This window comes from Dendrobates tinctorius, unplaced genomic scaffold, assembly GCF_039654945.1.
Source record: "Dendrobates tinctorius isolate UK_male_01 unplaced genomic scaffold, ASM3965494v1 ptg000029l, whole genome shotgun sequence".
NCBI classification, from domain to species: Eukaryota; Metazoa; Chordata; class Amphibia; order Anura; family Dendrobatidae; genus Dendrobates; species Dendrobates tinctorius.
The window spans coordinates 41427365-41453352 of NW_027361697.1; positions in this window are offsets into that span (position 1 = coordinate 41427365).

A 25988-nucleotide genomic window follows, 5' to 3' on the forward strand; every position below is an offset into this window, starting at 1 on the left:
TCGGATCACCGAGGCACTCATAAGCGGGACATCGGGACACAGGCAGGACGTCAGGACACATGAGGTCATCAGGACATCAGGACACACGAGGTCATCAGGACACACGAGGTCATCAGGATACACGAGGTCATCAGGACATCAGGATACACGAGATCATCAAGGCGCAGGCAGGACATCAGGGTATACGAGGTCATCAGGACATCAGGGTACATGAGGTCATCAGGACATCAGGGTTACCCACAGGACATCAGATGGGAGTCGTTTGGTTCCGGACATCCAACACGACCTACAGGCACCACTGCTCCAGGCTCCAGGTAGCGGTCATCAGGTTCCAGACTGCGGTCGTCAGGCTCTGGGCATCGGACCTAGGAAGGAACTCAAGCGTGATGGTGCTAACACCGCAGGATTGCTGGGCCTGCATGGAGCTAGCACCGCATGATAGTCAGAGCACAGCATAGTAGATGCTCAGCAGGAACACCGGTTACAAGAGTCTCAGAGTCACTGGGTGCGGGGTTCCAAATACAGAGGAATTCCAGGAACATAACACAGCAGACAGTTCAGACATGGTCAGGTACAGGACAGGTACAGGATCAAGGATTCAAGCCTGGATACACCGCCTCTAGGCCAGGGTGAATTTAGACAGGGTCAGGTACAGGAACAAGGATTCAGGTACGTATATACCGCCTCCGGGCAGGGCGCGGGAACAGGATAGGTACAGGATCAGGGATTCAAGCCTGGATACACTGCCTCTAGGCCAGGGCGAATTTAGACAGGGTCAGGTACAGGACAGGTACAGGAGCATGGATTCAGGCCCGGATATACCGCCTCCAGGGCAGGGCGAGGGAACAGAACAAAGCAGAAATCAAGGCAGGGAATTTGATACCATAACAGAGACAGACGAGGTCCACAGACACGAGACACACATAGCAAAGTCCAGGAGCGTTGTGAGTAGCTCTGGCCCTGCCCATAGGGCAGGGTAAGTTTATAAAGGAGCTGCCCCTCAGCAATTGGCTGGGGACAGCATTTCAAGTACACACACTAACCCTGATAAAAGCAGGGAAGGTGTGGCTGTGCAAGCCCTAAGCACACACAGAAACCATTGCAGCACAATCAGTGCAGGAACTGCAGCTTAGAGCACCTGGCATTGTCTGCAAGCCTAGACACATATAGAAAGTCATGCACCAGCTGCAAATGACCTCACAACCCGCGGACAGCTTCCACAGCGGCGACCAGGGACCGCACATGCGAATGGTCAAGCAGCAGAGCAAAGACCTAACAACACATGTGCAGCTATGCAGCAGAGCAGGGAACTGAGCAGGCTCCATACAGGTAAAAGCCAGCAGTATCCCAGCTCAAGTAGGGGGAAAGGAGCAAAGGGTTAAAGCAAAAGACATGCATTGTCACGCCGACAAGCAGACACAGACAGAACGGCGTGACAGCTTCTCATTCATTTGATATTTGTTGACACATGTGGCCCCACACCTTTGCACACTCTATACAATGGCATGTAAAAGTTTGGGTACACCCGGTCAAAATTACTGTTATCGTGAACAGTTAAGCAAGTTGAAGATGAAATCATCTCTAAAAGGGCTAAATATTAAGGTGACACATTTCGCTTGCATTTTAAGCAAAATAAAATATATTATAATTTGTTTTATAATTACAAATGACAAAAAAACGGGCTAATGCAAAATTTTGGGTACCATGCATGGTTAGTACCTAGTAGCACCCCCTTTTGAAAATATTGCAGCTTGTAAACCCTTTTTGTAGCCTGCCAAGAGTCTTTCAACTCTTGTTTGAGGGATTTTCATCCATTCTTCCTTGGAAAACTCTTCCAGTTCTGTGAGATTCCTGGGTCTTCTTGCATGCGCTGCTATTTTGAGGTCCAGCCACAGATTTTCAATGGTGTTCAGATCAGGAGACTCTGAGGGCCATTATTAAACCTTCACCTTGCGACTTTTGAGGTAGTTGATTGTGGATATTGACATCTGTTTAGGATCATTATCCATTTGTAGGAGTCATCCTTTTTTCAACTTCAGATTTTGTACAGATGGTGTTTTGTTTGTTGAAATTTTATTGAATCCATTCTTCCCTCTATCAGTGAAATGTTCCCCTTGCCATTGGCTGAAACAGAAGCCCAAAACTATGTGATCTGTTGTGAGTTCATTTTTCCCTTCATCATTGAGGTCTGATGAACTCCCTCCTCTGGTGAAGGAAGGTAGTAAGGCTGATTACCAAACACCTGGGCAGCTAGATGATGACTGAGTGGCTGGAATTGAGGACTGGCTATAAGGCTGCCGACGCCCTTCTTCCTGGCTGGTGATTTTCCTGCTGGATTCTTGGAGACCAGTCTGATTCCTGCATCTCAAAGTTAAGTTTTTCTGCTCTGCTTTGTACTCTTCAGTTTTGTTTTTGTTTTGCCTTGTTTTTTGGGAGTTCTGCCATCCCCGGCCGGGGGTGAGCTGAATTCCTTTTTTGTCTCTGATCTGTTGATCTTTTGCTCTGTCTTCTGAATATACCTGAGTGCTGATATAGTCTTTTGAAGCCTAGCGACTTCAGGGCCTGTTTTTCCTATCAGTCGGTTGGCTCATTTTGATAGGGTTTTTGCGGATGGCAGACAGCAGCTTTCCTATCCTGTCCTATGTAGTTAGCTTGGGCCCCATCATTTGCTCAACCTATCTTTCTGTCTGTGTTAGTGTTTTCATCTTGCTTCACCGTCATTATATGTTGGGGGTTGCCTATTGCTTTGGGGTCTGCTCTGGGGCAGTTTAGTTTTTCCCCTTTTTGTCTTTAGGCTATGTAGTTCTCCGGCTGTGATCGAGGGGTCTAGGGCACCGTAGGAACCCCCCACGGCTACTGCTAGTTGTTGTGGATAGGTCCAGGGGTCTGCAATCCGATAGCTGCCAACCTCTCTGGTTTTTCTGGACTTAGCTAGTATTTTGTTTTTTCCTCCTTCGGTGACTCATCATAACAGAATCACCAGCCATACCGCAGATCCTAGGGTACTCAATAGCAGGAGAGAATTGTAAAAAAAAAAAAAAAAAAAGTGTCAGAATTTTTTTTTGTGTGTGCATATTTTTTCCTCTATATCTCTGAGGCCGTAGGGGGAATTTTTCTCTCAATGGAGATGAAGCAATTGTCCGATCGTGTGGAGCAGCTCGCTGCTGAAGTGCAGGCAATTTCCACCTATCTTGCTCATTCACATGCTGCTGAACCAAAGATTCCCACTCCTGATGTGTTTTTTGGGGATCGGTCTAAATTCTTGAATTTCAAGAATAATTGTAAATTATTTTTTGCCTTGAAGCCTAACTCATCGGGGAACTCCGCGCAGCAGGTTAAAATTGTCATCTCTTTGCTGCACGGCGATCCCCAGGATTGGGTGTTTTCTTTGAAACCTGATGATCCTATTCTGAATAATGTGAACGCATTTTTTCAAGCCTTGGGGTTGTTGTATGATGAACCTAATGCTATTGCTCAGGCTGAAAAGACCCTGTTGGCATTAAGCCTGGGTCGGGATTCGGCAGAGTTGTACTGTCAAAAATTCCGAAAGTGGGCAGTCCTTACTACCTGGAATGATGGTGCCTTGGCAGCCCTCTTTCGGAAGGGTTTGTCAGAAACTGTAAAAGATACTATGGTGGAATTTCCTGTTCCCTCTGGTCTTGACGATTCTATGTCATTAGCCATTCAGGTGGATCGGTGTTTACGGGAACGCAAAACTACACGAGAGATGTTGCCACCTGTTGAACAAATGTCTGAACCTATGCAATGTGATAGAGTTTTGTCTAGGGCGCAACATCAGGAGTTCAGAAGGCGTAATAAGCTGTGTTTTTTTTGTGGAGATGCCTCGCATATTATTTCTGTCTGCCCTAAACGAGAGAAACGTTGTGCTCACACGTTTTCTGTGGGTAGTGTTCAACCTAAGTTTCTTCTGGCAATTACTCTGATCTGCTCCCTGTCCACATTTTCCGCCAAGGCTTTTGTGGATTCAGGAGCAGCTCTTAACCTGATGGACTTGGATTTTGCTAAACGTTGTGGATTTCCTATGACACCTCTGCGGACGCCTATCCCTTTGAGGGGTATTGATGCTACTCCTTTGGCGAAGAATAAACCTCAGTTTTGGACCCAGGTGGTAATGCGGGTCGCCCCAGACCATCAAGAAAATTGCAGATTTTTGGTGTTGCATAATACCATAGTTCTGGGGTTTCCCTGGTTGCAAATCCATAATCCAGTTCTGGATTGAAAATCTTTGTCTGTGGTGAGTTGGGGTTGTCGGTGTGCCCTTAGTGATGCTCCTGTTTTCTCCACCTCTCCCCAGTCGCATAATGTTCCTGACTATTTGGCTGACTTTTATGATGTATTTAGTGAGAATGAGTCTGCGCCTTTGCCTCCTCATAGGAGTTATGACTGTGCAATTGAGCTGAACCCGGGGTGTAAATTCCCCAAGGGTCGGCTTTTCAATTTATCTGTACCCGAGCACGAGGCTATGCGATCCTATATTAAGGAGGCATTGGAGAAGGGTCATATTAGACCATCCTCTTCACCCTTAGGTGCTGGGTTTTTTTTCGTGGCTAAAAAGGATGGTTCATTAAGGCCTTGTATTGACTATCGTGCCCTCAACAAAATTACTGTTAAATATCAGTATCCGTTACCCCTGATTTCTGATCTATTCTCCAGAGTTAAAGGTGCTTGCTGGTTTACCAAGCTTGACCTCAGGGGGGCGTATTATCTTATTCGCATTAAGCATGGGGATGAATGGAAGACGGCGTTTAATACTCCGGAGGGACATTTTGAGTACCTGGTGATGCCTTTTGGGCTCACTAATGCCCCTTCTGTCTTCCAGTGCTTCATGAACGATATATTCCGAGACTTTGTGGATACATTTTTGATTATCTATCTGGATGATATTTTGATCTTCTCCAAGAATTGGGACTCTCATGTGGAACATGTTCGGACTGTGTTCCGGATTTTGAGGGAGAATTCCCTGTATGTCAAGGGATCGAAATGCCTTTTTGGGGTACAGAGGATTTCATTTTTGGGATTTATTTTGTCTCCGTCAACTATTGAAATGGACCCGGCCAAGGTACAGGCCATTTATGATTGGGTTCAGCCCACTTCTTTGAAGGCCCTCCAGAAGTTTTTGGGTTTTGCTAATTTTTATCGGAAATTTATAGCTAATTTTTCTGGTATTGCCAAGCCATTGACGGATTTGACTAGGAAGGGGGCTGATGTGCTGAATTGGTCTCCGGAGGCTGTTTCTTCCTTTCAGGAGCTGAAGCAAAGATTCACTTCTGCTCCGGTTTTGCGGCAACCTGATGTCTCACTCCCGTTTCAGGTGGAGGTGTACGCTTCTGAGATTGGTGCAGGAGCGGTGTTGTCCCAAAAAGATCCTGTGACATCTAAAATGAATCCTTGTGCTTTCTTTTCCCGAAAGTTCTCCCCATCCGAACGTAACTATGATGTGGGGAATCGGGAACTGTTGGCCATGAAATGGGCATTTGAGGAGTGGAGACATTGGTTGGAGGGAGCCAAACACCAAGTCGTGGTCCTTACTGACCACAAGAATTTGATTTACCTGGAGTCGGCCAAGCGCTTGAATCCTAGACAGGCTAGGTGGGCCTTGTTTTTCACACGTTTTGATTTTGTGGTCTCTTTTCTTCCGGGCACTAAGAATGTCAAGGCAGACGCCCTCTCTAGGAGTTTCTTTGCTGATTCTGCTGTTGTGACTAAGCCTGCTACCATCTTAGGCGAGGGGGTAGTTCTTTCTGCCATCTCGCCCGATTTGAGACGTGCTCTGGAAGAGTTTCAGGAAGACAAACCTGAGCGTTGTCCCAGTGGAAAGTTGTATGTTCCTGACCACTGGAGGAAGAGAGTGATGTCTGATGTTCATTGCTCTGCATTGGCTGGTCATCCAGGTATTTTTGGTACTAGAGATCTGGTGAGTCGGTCTTTTTGGTGGCCCGCCTTGTCTCATGATGTCAGTAATTTTGTGCAGTCCTGTGGGACTTGCTCCCGATCTAAACCTTGTTCTCGCTCTAGTAGCTTGTTGATGCCTTTGCCGGTGCCCAGGAGGCCATGGACCCATATTTCAATGGATTTTATCTCTGATATGCCTGTCTCTCAGAGAATGACTGTTATTTGGGTGATTTGTGATAGATTCTCTAAGATGGTCCATCTTGTACCACTCCCTAAGTTGCCATCTTCCTCTGAGTTGGTGCCCTTGTTTTTGCAACAGGTGGTTCGCTTGCACGGGATTCCTGAGAACATTGTATCTGACAGAAGAGTTCAGTTTGTGTCTAGATTTTGGAGGACTTTCTGTTCCAAGCTGGGAATTCAGTTGTCCTTCTCCTCTGCGTTTCACCCTCAGACCAATGGGCAGACGGAGAGAACAAACCAGACTTTGGAGTCGTATTTGAGATGTTTTATTTCTGCCGATCAGGATGATTGGGTTTCATTTTTGCCCTTGGCCGAATTTGCTTTAAATAATAGAGCTAGTTCTGCCACTTTGATGTCACCTTTTTTTTGTAACTTTGGTTTTCACCCTCGATTTTCTTCAGGGCAGGTGGAGCCTTCTGCCTGCCCAGGTGTTGACACTGTGGTGGAGAGATCTGGGACCAAGTAGTGGATAAGTTGTCTCTCTCCCAGGAAAAGGCCCAGTGGTTTTCCAACCGGCGTAGGACCGTTGGTCCCCAGTTTAAGGTGGGTGATATGGTTTGGTTGTCATCAAAAATTATCGCTATGAAGGTGGCTTCTCCTAAGTTTAAGCCTAGATTTATTGGACCTTACAAGATTTTGGAGATTATTAATCCGGTCTCTTTTCGGTTGGCTCTTCCTGTCACATTTAAAATTCATAATGTGTTTCATAAGTCCTTGTTGAAGAGGTTTGTTGAACCAGTAGTTCCTGTGGTGGCACCTCCTGACCCTATATTGGTTGAAGGTAACATGGAATATGAGGTAGAGAAGATACTGGATTCCCATCTGGCTAGACGGAGACTCCAGTATTTGGTTAAGTGGAAGGGTTATGGTCAGGAGGATAATTCCTGGGGATCTACCTCTTATATTCATGCCGAAAGATTGGTGCGTGCCTTTCATCAATCTCACCCGGATCGCCCTGGTGGCATGGATGAGGGTTCGGTGACCCCTCCTCAAGGGGGAGGTACTGTTGTGAGTTCATTTTTTCCATCACCATTGAGGTCTGATGAACTCCCTCCTCTGGTGAAGGAAGGTAGTGAGACTGATTACCAAACACCTGGGCAGCTAGATGATGACTGGGTGGCTGGAATTGAGGACTGGATATAAGGCTGCCGACGCCCTTCTTCCTGGCTGGTGATTTTCCTGCTGGATTCTTGGAGACCAGTCTGATTCCTGCATCTCAAAGTTAAGTTTTTCTGCTCTGCTTTGTACTCTTCAGTTTTGTTTTTGTTTTGCCTTGTTTTTTGGGAGTTCTGCCATCCCCGGCCGGGGGTGAGCTGAATTCCATTTTTGTCTCTGATCTGTTGATCTTTTGCTCTGTCTTCAGAATATACCTGAGTGCTGATATAGTCTTTTGAAGCCTAGCGACTTCAGAGCCTGTTTTTCCTATCAGTCGGTTGGCTCATTTTGATAGGATTTTTGCGGATGGCAGACAGCAGCTTTCCTATCCTGTCCTATGTAGTTAGCTTGGGCCCCATCATTTGCTCAACCTATCTTTCTGTCTGTGTTAGTGTTTTCATCTTGCTTCACCGTCATTATATGTTGGGGGCTGCCTATTGCTTTGGGGTCTGCTCTGGGGCAGTTTAGTTTTTCCCCTTTCTGTCTTTAGGCTATTTAGTTCTCCGGCTGTGATCGAGGGGTCTAGGGCACCGTAGGAACCCCCCCACGGCTACTGCTAGTTGTTGTGGATATGTCCAGGGGTCTGCAATCCGATAGCTGCCAACCTCTCTGGTTTTTCTGGACTTAGCTGGTATTTTGTTTTTTCCTCCTTCGGTGACTCATCATAACAGTGATCCATGCTTAATGGTTGGCGAGTTGTTCTTTTCCTGAAATTGTGTGTCCTTTTTTCTCCACACATACCTTTGATCATTGTTGCCAAAGAGTTCTATGTTAAATTTGTTGGTCCACAGGACTTGTTTTGAAAATGAATTAGTCTTGTTTAGATGTTCTTTTGCATACTTCTGATACTGAATTTTACATTTAGGATGCAGGAGAGGTTTTCTTCTGATGGCTCTTCCTTGAAGGCCATATTTGTGTAGGTGTCTCTGAACAGTAGAACAATGTTCCACAACTCCAGTCTGTTAAATCTTTATGAAGGTCTTTTGAAGTCAAATGAAGGTTCTGATTTGCCTCTCTTTCAATATTATGAGCAGCTTCCACTGAAATTTTGCTTGGTCTTCCAGACCTTATCTTGACCTCCACTTTCCTGTTAACTGCCATTTCTTAATTCCATTTTGAACTGAGGAAAGGGCAACTTGAAAATGCTTTGATATCTTCCTTACAGCCTTCTCCTGCTTTGTACACCCAACTATTTTCATTTTCAGAGTGCTAGACAGCAATAATGTGCTTCTTTTTGAGCCACTCCTTTGTTGCCTTTGCTGTATGTTTTGAATCATTGTCTTGCTGGATGACCCAGCCATAACCCATTTTTAATTCTCCCATTGATGCGGTGAAATAGTCCTGTGCCTTTAGCAGAGAAACACCCCAAAACATAATGTTTCCACTTCTATGCTTGACAGTGGATAGTGTTCTTTGGGTCATAGGCAACATTTCTCTTCCTCTAGGCACGGTGAGTTGAGTTAATGCCAAAGACCTCAATTTTTGTCTCATCAGACCACAGCACCTGCTCCCAAACACTCACAGAATTATCCAGCTGTTCATTGGCAAACTTCAGATGGGCCTGCATGTGCCTTCCTGAGCAGGGGGACCTTGCAGGCACTGCAGGATTTTAAACCTTTATGGCATAATGTGTTACCAATGGTTGTCTTTAACACTGTTCTGCCAGCTGCCTTGAGATCATTAACAAGTTCCCCCCATGTAGTTTTAGGCTGATCTCTCACCTTCCTCATGATCAAGGATACTCCGCGAGGTGAGATTTTGCATGGTGCCCCAGATCGATGTCCATTGACAGTCATTTTTTATTTCTTCATTTTTCTTCTATTTTCTTACTATTGCACCAATAGTTGTCTCCTTCACACCCAGCATCTTGCTTATGGTTTTGTAGCCCATTCAAACTTTCTACAGGTCTATGATCTTGTCCCTGACATCCTTATAAAGCTTTTTGGTCTTGCCTATGTTGTAGAGGTTAAAGTCTGACTGAGTCTGTGGACAGGAGTCTTTTATAAAGGTGATTATGTAAGACAGCTATCTTTAATGCAGGCAATGAGTTGATTAGGAGCATCTAACTGGTCTATAGGAGCCAGAACTCTTAACCCCTTTCTGTCATTAGACGTACTATCCCGTCCATGTGACCTGGGATTTAATTCCCAAGAACGGGATAGTACGTCATAGTGATCAGCGGCGCTCCCGGGAATGGCTGACACCCGGCACTATGTGTCAGGGGCGGTCACGGACCGCCTCTGGCACATCAACCCCTGGCACACTGAGATCAAACATGATCGCAGTGTACCGGAGGTTTAGGGAAGCATCGGCAGGGAGGGGGCTCCCTCCGTGCTTCCCTGAGACCCCCGGAGCAGCGTTGCTCCGGGGGCCTCCTTCACTGCAGGCCCCCGGATCCAATGTGGCTGTGGGGGCGTTCGGGGGCCTGCAGGAAGGCGGCTTCCTCAGTGCCTGCAGAGAGCAGGGCTGAGTAAAGCCTGTGCAGCACCTGTCAGATCGCTGATCTGACAGAGTGCTGTCTGTCCAAACTGTCAGATCAGCGATTTGACATATTACAGTGATGTCCCCACCTGGGACAATGTAATAAAGTAAAAAAAAAAACAAAAAAAACCTAAAAATAATGTATAAAAAATGGCTAAATATATAAAAAAAAAAGGTTCCCTAATAAATTCATTTTTTGGAAATAAAAAAAACAATGAAAGTACACATATTTAGTATCTCCACGTCCATAACGACCCGCCCTATGAATCTGTCCCAATAGTTAACCCCTTTAGCATAGCTCCCAAGTGTCCCAGATTTGGTGGGACAGTCCTGTTTTTGATTGCATGTCCCGCTGTCCCAGGCGGTAGCTTATTTTTCCCGCATTTCACTGAGCCGCCACGCCCCCCCAGACAGACTGGCACTGTAGCTCCACAGTGATGAATCCCAGCGCCGATCGCTGGGTTCTTCGGTGCGCACAGGACCTGTGATGAGGTCACAGGAGGGGAGGAGTCAGAGGTCACATGATCAGGGGCGTCCGATGCCCCTGATCACATGACCCCTGACTCCTCCCCTTCTGTGACCTCATCACAGGTCCTGTGCGCACAGCCCTGACCCCTGAGTGCCTGCAGGACTCTGTTGTGCTGGTTGTCATGGTGCTGGATGAGATGAAGTTTATGTGTGGAGTCAGGAGGAGTTTTCAGTGTGGATGTAGCAGAGCTGCGCGTGTACAAGGTGTACGGAGCAGAGTCGCACGTGTACGAGGTGTACAGAGCAGAGTCGCACGTGTACGAGGTGTACGAAGCAGAGTCGCACGTGTACGAGGTGTAAGGAGCAGAGCCGCACGTGTACAAGGTGTATGGAGCGGTGCCGTGTGTACGAGGTGTACGTAGCGGAGCCATCTGTACAAGGTGTACGGAGCAGAGCCACGTGTGTGCGAGGTGTACCGAGCGGAGCCGCACGTGTACGAGGTGTGCGGAGCAGAGCAGCACGTGTACGGAGCAGAGTCGCACGAGTACGAGGTGTACGGAGCAGAGCCACATGTGTACGGGGTGTACAGAGCAGAGTCGCATGTGTACGAGGTGTACGGAGCAGAGCCACATGTGTACGGGGTGTATGGAGCAGAGTCGCACGTGTACGGGGTGTACGGAGCAGAGCCACGTGTGAATGAAGTTTTCCGGGCAGAGTCGCATATGTATGAGGTGTACGGAGCGGAGCCATGTGTGTATGAGGTGTACGGAGCAGAGCCGCACGAGTACGAGGTGTACGGAGCAGAGCCACGTCTGTACGAGGTGTACGGAGCAGAGCCGCGTGTGAATGAAGTGTACGGAGCAGAGTCGCATATGTATGAGGTGTACGGAGGGGAGCCATGTGTGTATGAGGTGTACGGAGCAGAGCCGCACGTGTACGAGGTGTACGGAGCAGAGTCGCATATGTATGAGGTGTACGGAGCGGAGCCATGTGTGTACGAGGTGTACGGAGCAGAGACGCACATGTACGAGGTGTGCGGAGTGGAGCCATATGTGCAAGGAGTGGAGCCGCGTGTACGGAGGGGAGCTGCATGTGTAGGAGGTGTATGGAGTGGAGCCATGTTTGTACAAGGTGTACGGAACGGAGCCCTGCGTGTACAAAGTGTACAGAGCTGAGCCGTGTGTTTATGGAGCAGAGCCACGTGTGTACGAGGTGTATGGAGCAGAACCGCGTGTGTACGAAGTGTATGGAGCAAAGCCGCATGTGTACAAGGTTTACGGAGTGAAGCCATGTGTGTACAAGGTTTACAGAGCGTGGCCACGTGTGTACAAGGTGTACGGAGCAGAGCCGCATGTGTACGAGGTTTACCGAGTGGAGCTGTGTGTGTGCAAGGTGTATGCAGCGGAACCATGTGTGTACGAGGCATACAAAGCAGAACCGTGTGTGTATGAGGTGTCCCGGATCCAACGGGACAGTCCTGATTTTGATAGTCTGCCCCGGCCGGGAGCTTACTTTTCCCGCGGACACAGGAGTACACTGTGGAGCCCCAAAGAGAACTTTAAAGTTCACATGTGACATTCTACCGGAAGCGACGTGCTAGAAGCTGACCGGAAATGAGGTAATTTCGGGAGGAGATTGTGACGGAGCCATGGAGGCACTACAGGGAATGCTTCAGATCCATCACCATGTCCTCCGATAGCGTGGACAGCATGATCAACTTGGACTCAGGGATGCTGGCCATGTGAGTGGATCATGATATGTCCTGCACCGGGAGGCTCAGGGGGCATTACAATGGGAGCCGGGCTGCTATAGTATCTTAATAGAATCTTTCTTTCTCACTCTGTTTCTTTCTTTCTCTCTAATCTTTCTTTCATCTGTATCTTTCTTTCTCTCTGTTCTTTCTTTCCCCTCTTCCTTTCTCTCTCTCTCTGTTCTTTCTTTCTTTCCCCTCTTTCTTTTTCTCTCTAATATTTCTCTCTGTTCTTTCTTTCCTCTCTTTCTTCTTTCTTTCTCTCTGTTCTTTCTTTCTTTCCCCTCTTCCTTTATCTCTCTCTCTGTTCTTTCTTTTGGTATGTTCTTTCTTGCTCTGTTCTTTCTTTCCCCTCTTTCGTTCTCGCTCTAATCTTTCTTTCACTCTCTGTTCTTCCTTTCTCTCTTTCTGTTCTTTCCTATCTTTCTTTCTGTTCTTTCATTCTCTCTGTTCTTTCTCTCTCTCTGTTCTCTTTCTTTTTCTTTTTCTCTCTCTGTTCTTTCTGTACCATCTTTCTTTCCCATCTCTCTCTGTTCTTTCTTTAATTCCCCTCTTTCTTTCTCTCTGTTCTTTATTTCTTTCCTCTCTCTCCATTTTATTTTTTCTTTCTCTGTTCCTTCTTTTCCTCAGTACCAGTCAGTGTGCCACAGTACCAGCCACTGTGCCCTCAGTACCAGTCAGTGCTAAATGGGTGTGTTTTGGGCATGGACATGGGTGTGGCTAGTTGTGAAATGGGTGTGGTTGGGGCATGGCCTAAAATTTGCGGTGGCACGCTCAGAGCACCGCAGTCTTTGACCCTCTTTCCCTTCTTCAAAAGTTGGGAGGTATGCCTTTAGTGAACCCCTTAAAGAATAAAAATAAAAAACAAAGCAAATAATGCTTTATCATCATACCACCGAACAAAAAGTGCAATAACGCGTAATCAAAAAAACGGATATAAATAATCATGGTACTGCTGAAAAAAATCATCTTGTCCCGCAAAAAACGAGCTGCCACACAGCATCATCAGCAAAAAAATTAAAAAGTTATAGCTCGCAGAATAAAGCAATGCAAAAATAATTATTTTTTATATAAAATTGTTTTCATTACATAAAAGCACCAAAACATAAAAAAGACATAAATGAGGTATCGCTGTAATCGTACTGACCCAAAGAATAAAACCGCTTTATCAATTTTACCACACGTAGAACGGAGTAAACGCACCCCCAAAAGAAAATCATGAAATGCGGGTTTTTGTTCATTCTGCCTCCCAAAAATCGGAATAAAAAGCGATCAAAAGATGTCACATGCTCGAAAATGGTACCAAGAAAAATGTCAACTCGTCCCCCAAAAAATAAAACCTCACATGACTCGGTGGGTCAAAATATGGAAAAATTATAGCTCTCAAAATGTGGTGATGCAAAAACTATTTTTACAATAAAAAAACGTCTTTTAGCGTATCACAGCTGCCAAACATAAAACCCGCCATAAATAGTAAATCAAACCCCCTTTTATCACCCCCTTAGTTAGGGAAAAATAATAAAATAAAAAAAAAATTATTTATTTCCATTTTCTGGTTAGGGCTAGGGGTGTGTTGGGGTTAGAGTTGGAGTTAGAATTGGGGGGGTTTCCACTGTTTAGGCACATCAGGTGCTCTCCAAACGCAATATGGCATCTGATCTCAATTCCAGCCAATTCTGCATTGAAAAAGTCAAACAGTGCTCCTTCCCTTCCAAGCTTTGCCATGCGCACAAACAGTGCTTTACCCTCACATATGGGGTATCAGCCTACTCAGGACAAAATTCACAACAACTTTTGGGGTCCAATTTCTCCTGTTACCCTTAAGAAAATAAAAAACTGGGGGCAAAAATATCATTTTTGTGGAAAAAAAAAATATGATTTTATTATTTTTATGGCTCTACGTTATAAACTTCTGTGAAGCACTTGGGGGTTCAAAGTGCTCACCACACATCTTGATAAGTTCCTTGGGGGTCTAGTTTCCAAAATGGGGTCACTTGTGGGGGGTTTCAACAGTTTAGGCACATCAGAGGCTCTCGAAACGCAACATGACACCCGCAGACCATTCCATCAAAGTCTGCATTCCAAAACGTCACTACTTCCCTTCCAAGCCCCGACGTGTGCCCATACAGTAGTTTTCTCCCACATATGGGGTATTAGCGTACTCAGGACAAATTGGACAACAACTTTTGGGGTCCAATTTCTCCTGCTACCCTTGGGAAATTAAAAAAATTGGGGACTAAAAGATCATGTTTGTGGAAAAAATATGATTTTTTTATTTTCACGCCCGGGTGTTACAAACTTCTGTGAAGCACTTGGGGGTTCAAAGTGCTCACCACACATCTAGATAAGTTCCTTGGGGGGTCTAGTTTCCAAAATGGTGTCATTTGTGGGGGGTTTCCACTGTTTTGGCACATCAGGGGCTTTCCAAACGCAACATGGCGTCCGATCTCAATTCCAGCCAAAAAAGTCAAATGGCATTGCTTCCCTTCCGAGCTTTGCCATGTGCCCAAATAGTCATTTACCCCCACATATGGGGTATTGGCGTACTCAGGACAAATTGCACAATAACTTTTGGGGTCCTGTTACCCTTGGGAAAATAAAAAATTGGAGGTGAAAAGATCATTTTTGTGGAAAAAATATGATTTTTTAATTGTACAGCTGTACATTATAAACTTCTGTGAAGCCCTTGGGGGTTCAAAGTTCTCACCACATTTCTAGATAAGTTCCTTGGGGGGTCTAGTTTCCAAAATCGGGTCACTTGTTGGGTGTTTCCACTGTTTAGGCACATCAGGGGCTCTCCAAATGTGACATGGCGTCCGATCTGAATTCCAGCCAATGTTGCACTGAAAAAGTCAAACTGCGCTCCTTTCATTCTGAGCTCTGTCATGTGCCGAAACAGTGGTCCCCCACCACATATCAGTTATCGGCTTACTCAGGACAAATTGCACAATAACTTTTGCAGTCCAATTTCTCCTGTTACCCTTGGTAAAATAAAAAAAATTGGACCTGAAGTAATTTTTTTGTGAAAAAAAGTTGTATTCATTTTTTTAAATATTCCAAAAAATTCCTGTGAAGCACCTGAAGGGTTAATAAACTTCTTGAATGTGGTTTTGAGCACCTTGAGGGGTGCAGTTTTTAGAATGGTGTCACTTTTGGGTATTTTCAGTCATATAGATCCCTTAAAGTGACTTCAAATGTGATGTGGTCCCTAAAAATAAAATGGTGTTTTAAAAATGAGAAATCGCTGGTCAACTTTTAACCCTTATAACTTCCTAAGAAAAAAAATTTTGGCTCTAAAATTGTGCTGATGTAAAGTAAACATGTGGGAAATGTTATTTACTAAGTTTTTTGTGTGCCACATGTGATTTAAGGGCATAAAAATGCAAAGTTTGGAAAATTGCGAAATTTTCCAAATTTTCGCCAAATTTCCGTTTTTTTCACAAACGCAACTTATATAAATGAAATTTTACCACTAAGGCCGGCATCACACTAGAGAGGAATACGGATGAGTGAGAGGCATTAAAAACATGCATTGCACACGGACCAGTGATTCTCTATAGGTTAGCTCCCATCACCTGTATTTTTGTCGCATATTTTTTACGGGCCGTGCCAATCGCAGCATACTGCGATTGTCAGCGTAGTACGACCATAGTACGCCAATGCAAGTCTATAGGTGAGCAAAAACCATGCATTACACACGGACCACACGTGTGACTTGCTAGAAATACGCCAGACTTCTCCTTGTGACAGGAAATGGGCCAATCCATTATCAGGAAGCTTAGACATGCAAATTAGCTCAAAAAACGCTCCAGACATCCAGGAAGTACGCCTCCACGGAGTACAGCATCATGTCTAGCCAAATTAATGTGGAGCTCTTAATTGTGTTGGTCCAGGAAAGGCCAGAACTTTGGGACCAACAGGATGCCCATTATTCAGACCGGGCCCGAAAAGAGGCTGCATGGAGGCGCATCTGTGTGCACATGTTTCCAGACTTTGCTCAATGGCCATGTGAGGAGCAACAACAAATTCGTAAGTAATTGCCTTTTTTACCAATCAGCTTAAAGGCCAGAAGTGAGCTTTTTGAAAAGTTACACCTACAATCCTATACTGTGTATGTAGGTATCCCTGTTTGCTAACGAAAAATGTAGCTAAAAACCACCCCCTACTTGGCCACATGACTATGTGAAATGTTAGGAATATTATTTGGCACATTTCCCAAAGGTTAAAGTCCATTTTCATTTCACATTGCAGTTGAGGATGTGATGAGATGCTGGCGCAGCATCCGCGACCAGTACCAGCGGGAAAGACAGCAGAGGGCCAGGAGTGGGGCAGCAGCACCGACCAAGCGGAAATACATATATTTTGACCGATTGTCATTTTTGACACCCAGTATGTATCTCAGACCATAAGTACAGACATCACACTACACGACACATATGCTTTTTAGGGTCAGAGCTACATTTTTTTGTACATTTCCTAACAGAGGTCAGTCCAACCTCACAGAGAGGGAGACAGGGTCGGATACTGAGCCCATTATAGACCCGGACGGGGGATGTGAAGAGGTGGCTGGCCCATGTTCTGACCCGAGCTTTTGCAACCCCCAAGCTCCACCAGCCCCAGGACCAGCATCAGGTTCTGGACCTGGTCCAGAACCAGCAGAGCCACCAGCAGCTAGCAACGTAGAAGACTCCGGCAACAGCAGCAGCCCTACTGGCCGTCTTAGGGGTCCCCCCAGCCTGCAGCCGTAGGCCGCCGTGGGAGACAGAGAAGAGACAACACTGCCTCTGATACCCGGAGGCATGTAGACACAGGTGTCCTAAATTACCTGTCCAGGGCTGCCCAGGATGAGGGTGAAGAGGCATATTCCCGAAGCCTGGCCCGGTACCTCTGTCCCCTACCCCGTGAGGTGAGGCTACGTGTGCGAGGATCCATTCAGATCCTAATTGATGCATGCACACTCCAATGACCCATATGAGTTGTTTGAGTATCTTGAGAGGTGGCAGCTCTCAACCCATAACCGTCTCCACCTTGCCCAACAACCAGATGTGCATGCTCAATTAGGATCTGAAGTTCCGCCTGCACGTGTGCCGACACCTCCACCCATTCCCCCCCTAAACCAACCTTGGCAACAACAGTGCCAAATGGCAGCCTATAACCAACCTGCCCAATATGGCCACTTGTACAGACCCGGTGTTGGAGGTTGGCCTCAACCTGGGTTTGGACGACATGGTCATATTGAGGGGTATGATGGACGTGGCTACAATCAGCCACAGGATTTTAATCGCCATTATCCTTATGGTCTCTTTGGTGCGCAGCTACATGACCATGGCCACATATTCCCACAGGGCAAAGAACAACCACCCCAACAGGGTGATGGTCAAGCTGGGCACCCCAACCCCCAACAAAGAGATGAAGGCCTCCCGCCATCACCTCCGCCAAGCTACCAGCAATTATAAAAACAAAAAGTTGGTTAGGTTTTTGTGTTAGAAAATTATTATTTTTTGTTACTTATTTGGGTGTCCAAATAATATAATGTTCTATACGGAAAAGGCTAAATGGCCAGGGCAATATCTGCCATATGACCAAAATATGGTAAACAGTATTCTAAGTCATTTTTTGCATTTTTAAAAAAATAAATTGAAAATGCAACTTTGGCCCTCTTCTTGAATTATTTTAGACATTCGAATAAGTAAGTCAACTTTAGCCCATATAAACCGAACACACAAATCAAAGAACAGAAAAAAAATAGATTTGTCCACACATAAGAACATGACAACATAGATACAGCCTGATCTTGCCAGGTAGTAACACCATGAGGTGTAACAAAATACTGAGTGAACACATCACGTACTTTGAGTCCTGAGAGAGGACGCCATAAAGGGAGCACATGTGGCCTAGGCCTATCCATATTGTCCACCACACCTTCAGTCACATCAGATGAGGAGCAATCATGCAGTCTAGTGAAGTTATGGAGGACCACACAAGCTTTGATGACCTCATTGACATTGGCTTCACTCAGCTGAATGGCAGACTGGAGGACACGCCATTTGGAACAAAGAATGCCGAAGGCGCATTCCACCAGTCTTCGGGCACGTGAAAGGCGCAAATTAAAAATCCTGCGCCGGTGGTCAAGGTTTCTGTGCGGGTATGGCCTCATGACATGCCTGGTTAATTGGAAGGCTTCATCCCCCACTAGGACATAAGGCACAGCTTCTTGATCTGAGCCTGGCAGCTGACGTGGTGGTGGTGGGTCCAACTGGTTATTGCGCAGCCGCTGACCCATAATGGAAGAATTGAAGACTCGAGAGTCTCCAGTTCTTCCATAAGCCCCAATGTCTACAGTTATAATCCTGTAGTTACTGTCAACCAGAGCCAACAAAACTACAGAAAAATATTGTTTATAATTATAGAATTGGGACCCTGAGTTCGGCGGCTTACTCACACGGATGTGCTTCCCATCCAGGGCTCCAATACATTTCGGGAATTGGCAGTGCAACTCAAATCCCCTGGAAATCCTCAACCAGTCTCCCATCTTGGGCTCTGGCATGACCAGATGATGAAGTCTGGACCAGATTTCAGAACATGTAGCACGAACGATGCCAGATATTGTCGAACGCCCAATCAAAAACTCCAGATGGGAGTGCGGCATAAGAAAGGCCAGTTGTGAGGAGCCTACAATTAAACAAATGTCGAAAATATATACATTAATACATGCTAAAGGATGCACACATTACATATAGATCACCAGAACAGTGTGTAAGTAAGAAGCTAGGCGAACAATAAATACACACATGTACCACGGCTATGTAATGTGGAATAACACATCAAAGTCTTCCAACTTTTAGAGCATATATTTGGTACCAATTCATAATATTACTCTGCCAAAAAGGTGTTACTGAATAAGAGAATTCTTTTTGAAACGAATCATCTACATACATTCTGTAGCTGAGGAATACATACCGTAACATAAGGCAAAGCCGCTCCTCCGCAGAGATACATTTGCGCATCCGGGTGTCCTGGAAGGTGATCCCCTGGCGCACTTTGTTTGTCTCCAACAAAACATCAAAGGTAGAAACGGTCATCCGACAATAGAGGAAAAACTTGTCGGGATGTGTCATCAGAGCTGCATAAAGCCTGTGAAAATGGTCTTTATTTAGGCGTTGTCTCAAATGCGGATGCACCTACATTCGTCTCCTCCTCCTCGGATCCACAATCACTGGGTATGGCTGGCCAAAGCGCCAGGACAAAACCCAGTTGAACAGAACACGGTCAGTTGGGGTGAACTGAAGTGTGTCTGACATGTTTGCTAACAACCACCAAGACACCAACACAAGCACAGCACCAAATGGGCAGATTGGAGGCTGCCACCTGATGTTGAGGCAATAAATAGGGTTGGTGCTGATGATTTAAATTATGTGCAGGCCTCAAAACCATTAAATGTCCATTTTGCAAGGTTGCGAGAAAAAAACGCTATACGGATTACATACGGATGCTTACATGAGAAAAATACGCTGCCACACCCTGACAACGGATGACATACGGATCACTATTTAGGGACCATTTATGTAAAAATTGGCTTGGTCATAAATGTGCAAACCACGCTTGAGGGTAAAGGAGTTAATGGCTGGTAGGGGATCAAATACTTATTTCTCGCTGGAAAATGCAAATACATTTACAAAATTAATACAATGTGATTTTCTGGATTTTATTTTTGATATTCTATCTTTCAATGTTAAAATTAACCAGCCATTAAAATTATATACTGTTCATGTTTTTGTCAGTGGGCAAACTTACAAAATCAGCAAGGGATCAAATATGCATTTCCCCCACTGTATGTATGTATGAATATACAGATCTGGCAAAAATTAAGAGACTACTGCACAGTTTTATAAAAATCAGCTTTTCTACATGTCTGACTTCCATTCCAGTGTCAAGTGAATTCCAACCAGAGTACACCTCATTCTACTTAATGTGCTTCTGATTAGGTGATCACCTGAACCAAATCTTATTTAACGACGGAAAGTATAAAAATACTCTGCTGTGGTGTTCACAATCCTCCTACAATAGGACAAGCTGGATGGCAAAGCATGTGCTAGTAATATCCCAAAAGTAATAGGAATGAAAAAATAACTTTTAACCATGCCAAAGGAGTTGAAAAGAAAAGTCTTGAGTGAGAAAAAGCAGGGCTCAATTCTGGCTTTACTAGCAGAGGGATACAGTGAGCATCATGTTGCCTCCATCCTTAAAATTTCTAAGACGGCAGTCCATTACAACAAGGTCAAGCAGCGGACATTGGGGACAACAAAGCTACAGATCGGCAGAGGGCGATAACGACTCTCCACTGACCGGTATGACCGTCATCTTATTCAAATGTCACTCAGCAACTGCAGGATGACATCAAGTGACCTACAAAAGGAATGGCAAATGGCAGCTGGGGTGAAGTGCACGGCAAGAACAGTTTGTGACAGGCTCCTAGAGGCAGGACTCAAGTCATGTAAAGGTAGAAAAAAAGCCTTTCATCAATGAGAAGCAAAGGAGAGCCAGGCTGAAGTTTGCCAAGGACCATAAGGATTGGATCATAGGGGACTAGAGTAAGGTAATCTTCTCTGATGAGTTTAATTTTCAGTTTTGCCCAACACCTGGTCGTCTAATGGTTAGATGGAGACCTGGAGAGGCGTACAAGCCACAGTGTCTTGCACCCATTGTGAAATTTGGTGGAGGATCGGTGATGATCTGGGGATGCTTCACCAAGGCTAGAATTGGGCAGGTTAATCTTTGCGAAGGACGTATGAATCAAGCCGCATACAATGTTATCTTGGAAAATCAGTTGATTCCTTCTGCTCAGGCAATGATCCCCAACTCTGAAGACTGGTTTTTCCAGCAGGACATTGCGCCAAGTCACACAGCTAGGTCAATCAATGTGTGGATGAAGGACCACCACATCAAATCTCTGTTATAGCCAGACCACTCTCCAGACCTGAACCCCATTGAAAACCTCTGGAATGTAATCAAAAGGAAGATGGATAGTCACGAGCCATCAAACAAAGAAGAACTGCTTAAATTTTTGTACCAGGAGTGGCATAAGGTCACCCAAAAGCAGTATGAAAGACTGGTGGAAAGCATATAACAGAAGGGGAAAGGGAAGTGAAAACTTCGCTCACCAAAAAGCATGTCAAGACGCATGAAAGCTCTGATTAAAAATCATGGTTATTTAAATAGGAGGGCTGTACACTACTGTATTAGTCAATGACCCAAATTTTTACTAGTGGCTGAAACATTGATGTTGTTTCTGTATTTGTGGTGTCATAATAAAACAAGTTGATCATTGCTGAATGCTGAAGTGTATTCTTTTAATTGGATTGGTCAAAACTCTGAGATTCCCATTGACTTTGATAATTAAGGGATTATAGTGCCACTTCAATGCTTTCCCCTGCACAGCTGCACTCCAAACCATCGACTGTGCAGTGAACTTATGTGATCTGAATCCTGTTCCAGTTCCCCGGAAGTGCTAATGTGCACAGCAAGGTTTATAGACGATGTAACACCAAAATCAATGCTGTTGTTCTTCATTCTCATGACAAGAGAGGGTCCCAGATGTCGCCCACTAACAACACCAAAGGGATAATCTCTTAGAGGTTTTCAAATGACTGCATTTTGCGGTCTATAAGATGTACCCAGTGTTGGACTGGAGCACCTTGGGCCCAACAGAGAAAATCATTCTTGGAGCCCACTATGTAGATACATAGAAATAAATACAAGACCACCAAACATGCCCTGGGGGGCGTGGGGAAGTGTGAATATTCATTTCTCTTTAACAGCGGTGACAGGTTCCTGTCTCCAGCTGCTGCTTTGCTGGCTCCGGGCGGGCCCCTGTGACTCAGGGGCCCCATAGCAGCTAAATGTGCTGCTATTAGCGACATGCCACTGGCTGGGGGCCCCTGGAGCATTGGGAGCCCTAGGCAGCTGCTGGCCAGTATGTCAGCAGTTGTCAGTGCCTGGGCCCACCGGAGTGGGGGTGCTGGAATATGTTTGGTGCAACAACTCCATACCTGTCTGAGTGTTCAGTTGCTAGATTTGTATGCTGTTTATACAGTTAGAAAAAAAACTCCCAGAGGCTCAAACAGGGATAGCATGGGACTGTATTTCCTGTTTTTTCCTGTGCCTGTGTATGAGAGAAGCAGCCTGCTGTAGATTCTGCACAGATAGAGACACAAAAATGCTTTACTCCTGATCTATTAAGCTTATCATATATTGTTCCTGTTTGTTCCTGAATAAAGAAGCTCGGTTGTCACACGCCTGGAAAGTATCCTGATAATCCCTCCCAATAATTACCCTGCATTGGGCTTCGGAAAAATGGCCACTGGAGGTGGTGCATGAGCAGATTGACATCTCAGGAGACCCCTGCCTCCTGTTACGCCGCTCCACCGCAGCTGTTCCCCCTTCCCCGGTAAGCTACCTTTGAATTATAAGATGCACTCCCATCTTCCTCCCAAATTTTGGGAAAAAAGTGCGTCTTATAATCCAAAAAATGCTTGGCCTGCATAATATAGGGAGAAGAAGTACACAACCCCAGTGAAAACTGTCTGACTACACCCACATGCACTTTAAAAAATTAACTTATTAAGTGCCAAACACTTTGACAGCTAACATCTCTGCAACAAAGGGGTAAAATTAGAAAAAAAAAACAAGCAAAAAAAAACATTTTATTCTACTCTGCCACTATTACATTGTGTGTTCAGTTCAAAATGAAAAATTTGGTGAAAGGTCATTTTTAAAGAGTTGCTCTAATAAGTTGTATTAAAGTGAAAATAAAACAAACCATAGACGTATACCATATGATTACCGTGACTGTAATTAAGGCACTAAACTACAGAAATTTTCCATGTTTGTAGTACATATCTAAAAGATAAAAAGTATGGGGAAATCCAAATCTTTTCTAAGGTCTCAATTTCCTGTAAATTTTGAAAAACATGAATAAAGAGTATTTGGAATATTAGGGGGTGTTAACTCTAGACACAAGATCTATATTGACACATTCAGTCAATTTTGGTGTAAACTGCTATAAAATGCATATGGTGAACCAATGTTAATATACCGCTGGCAGATCTCACTAAAATGTACACCAACATTTTAGTGAGTTCTTGTTATATTTATTACTAGCTATGAACTTGTTCTACGCCCGGGTGGTGAGTATTTTTTATTAGTATATGGTCTCCCATCCTGGTATGTGCTGCCCCCCTCCTATCCTGGTGTGCATGGCACCCCTCATCCCTATCTGGGGATGCATGGTCCCCTCACCTCCCTCCAATCCTGGTAAGCATGGCACCCTATTCCTCATCCTGGAATGCATGGTCCCCTCACCCCCCAATCCTGGTATGCATGGTACCCCCTTATCCCTAGCCTGGTATGTATGGTCCCCTCACCCCCTTATCCTGGTATGCATGGCCCCCTCACCCCCCAATCCTGGTATGCATGGTCCTCTCACCCCCCAATCCTGGTATGCATGGTCCTCTCACTCCAGTATCCTGGTATGCCTGGTCCTCTCACCCCCCTATCTTGGTATGCATGGTCCTCTCACCCCCCTATCCTGGTATGCATGGTCCTCTCACCCCCCTTATCCTGATATGCATGGTCCTCTCACACCCCCTATCCTGGTATGCATAGTCCTCTCACCCCCCTTTTCCTTGTATGCATAGTCCTCTCACCCCCCTATCCTGGTATGCATGGTCCTCTCACCCCCCCCTATCCTGGTATGCATGGTCTTCTTACCCCCCAACCCTGGTATGCATGTTCCTCTCACCCCCCATTCCTGGTATGCATGCTACCCCTCACCCCCCAATCCTGGTATGCATGGTCCTCTCACCCCCCAATCCTGGTATGCATGGTCCTCTCACCCCCCAATCCTGGTATGCATGGTCCCCTCACCCCCCAATCCTGGCATACATGGTCCCCTCACCCCCCTTTTCGTGGTATGCATGGTCCCTTCACCCCCCTTTCGTGGTATGCATGGTCCCCTCACTCCCCTTTCGTGGTATGCATGGTCCCCTCACCCTCCTTTCGTGGTATGCATGGTCCCCTCACTCCCCTTTCGTGGTAAGCATTGTCCCCTCACTCCCCTTTCGTGGTATGCATGGTCCCCTCACCCTCCTTTTGTGGTATGCATGGTCCCCTCACCCTCCTTTCGTGGTATGCATGGTCCCCTCACTCCTCTTTCGTGGTATGCATGGTCCCCTCACCCTCTTTTCATGGTATGCATGGTACCCTCACCCCCTTTCATGGTATGCATGGTCCCCTCACCCTCCTTCCATGATATGCATGGACCCCTCACCCCCCTTTCATGGTATGCATGTTCCCCTCACCCTCCTTTCGTGGTATGCATGGTCCCCTCACCCCCTTTTCGTGGTATGCATGGTCCCCTCACCCCCTTTCATGGTATGCATGGTCCCCTCACCCCCTTTCATGGTATGCATGGTCCCCTCACTCCCCTTTCGTGGTATGCATGCTACACCTCACCCCCCTTTCATGGTATGCATGGTCCCCTCACCCTCCAATACTGGTATGCATGGTCACCTCTCCCCCTTTCCTGATATGCATTGTCCCCTCACCCCCCTTATCCTGATATGTATGGTCTCCCTCACCCCTATTAAACTACACACATACAAATAAAAACATTTATACTCACCCTTCTTTCCTGTGCTCCAGCGCCGTCACGTTCTGCTGGATGCCGGGGGAGGAGTGTGGTGCCGGAGTATGCGTATGTCCATAGCGCTGTCCGGCGCCATATTGCTGAAGACACACTGCAAATGTGTCTTCAGTAAAATGGCGCCGGATCGCGCTATGCACATGCGCGATTTCGGCCGCACTCATGCCCCGGTCTTCCGCTGAAGAGAAGCGTTGCGGCAATGCTCCTCCCGGTCAGGTAAGTATGTAAGTATGGCGCCCGAGATCGCGGTATGCAGTGTCTACGCGTACCGCCATCTCCAACGCCATACACACTCCTCACCGCTGGATGCCTCATTCTGTCTGGAACCAGACTGTGCAGGCGCGTCACGCTTGCGCAAGTCTATAAAGGCTTCGGACAGAGTGACGCTTAGCACGTTATATTATAGATGAGGACATTTCATCAATACAATATTCAATTATAGTTTTACCTATACCTTACCTTTTAGCTTAAATGTAGTGTGAATTTTAATTCTCTTTTTTTTTGCTAAGCCTACTCCACATAAAATGCAACACCAAATTCTAAGTGGATTTGTTCAATAGCTTAGCAACCAGGGGCAGTCGCCCTGGGCCCAGTGCTCTGAGGGGCCCATTCAAAGCTATTTTACTGCAACTATATCGGCGTGGACAGCATGCCCATACTGTTACACTCTGCATCAGAACAGCGAGACTTGATGGGGTCTTTGAGCAGGAGGTGGAGGCCCAGCTGGATGCCGATACAGTTGAAATCAATGATGAGATAGGCAGTGACATACTCCCACTTCCATCATTCTCTCTCTGCGTCTGAACTCAATGATGCAAACACTGACAGCGGGCGCGATGATGGTACATGACGCGGGAACAAAGAGGAGAGGTGAGAATTATATTTTTTTATGGGGAGTGCATTATACTGTATTGACGCCTTTGGGTAGTGCATTATACTATATAGAGGACTATGGAATGCATTATACTATATGGAGACCTATGGGGGTGCATTATACTATTTAGAGGCATATGAGGAGTTCAGTATACTATATGAAGGACTGTAGGGTGCATTATACTATATGGTGGATATTTAAGCGGCTGTCATACAGTGTGAGCAAATACAGTGAGGGGACCATCAAACAGTGTGGTAGGTAATGTGGGGGTTTTATATAGTGTGGAGGCCATCACACAATGTTGGAGCCATCAAGCAGTTTGTGGGCTATTAAGGGACCAGTATACTGTGTGGGGGCATTATGCTATGTATAGGGGAGCATCATACTGTGTATAGGGGAGCTGT